General features: G+C 45.3%; 2 protein-coding genes across 2 annotated transcripts in view; both read left to right on the top strand.

Moving 5' to 3' along the window:
* The window catches only part of acsl2 (acyl-CoA synthetase long chain family member 2), a 180,440-nt gene that overhangs the window by 143,524 nt on the left and 36,314 nt on the right, over nucleotides 1-602 (top strand). The gene's annotated exons all lie outside the window — the stretch shown is intronic.
* Nucleotides 1-602, top strand: part of prkg1l (protein kinase cGMP-dependent 1, like) — a 155,914-nt gene that overhangs the window by 154,618 nt on the left and 694 nt on the right. The window lies entirely within an intron of this gene.

Genomic DNA, 602 nt, shown 5'->3' with positions numbered 1-602 from the left:
AGATAGATAGATAGATAGATAGATAGATAGATAGATAGATAGATAGAAAAGAAGCAGAATACACATTTTGAAAAAGACAAATATGCACATGCACAAGGTAGTAGGGAGTACTATGACATGATTATCTATGTATACATACATGCATACATACATACACAGTATACATATACTGTATATATCCATCCATCCATTATCTTTTACTCGCTTCTTCCATTTTTGGGTCACGGGGGTCGCTGGTGCCCATGTCCGGCAATCACTGTGCGAGGGGCGGGGGACATCCTGGACATGTCGCAAGTCTATCACAGGGACACATAGAGACAAATGAGACAAACGACCATTCACTCTCTCACTCACACCTAGGGACAATTTAGAGTTACCAATCAGTCTAACATGCATGTTTTTGGTCTGTGGGAGGAAACCAGAGTACCCGGAGGAAACCCACGCATGCATGGAGAGAACATGCAAACTCCACCCAGAAAGGCCCCTGGACCGAGATTTGAGCCAGGGACCTGCTCGCTGAGAGGCAGCAGCTCTACCAGTTGTGCCACCGTGCTGACACACACGCACACACACACACACACACACACACACACACATATATA

The sequence above is a fragment of the Nematolebias whitei genome, chromosome 8, assembly GCF_014905685.2.
Source record: "Nematolebias whitei isolate Nwh7 chromosome 8, NemWhi1, whole genome shotgun sequence".
NCBI classification, from domain to species: Eukaryota; Metazoa; Chordata; class Actinopteri; order Cyprinodontiformes; family Rivulidae; genus Nematolebias; species Nematolebias whitei.
This window is presented reverse-complemented; position numbering and strand designations above follow the sequence as displayed.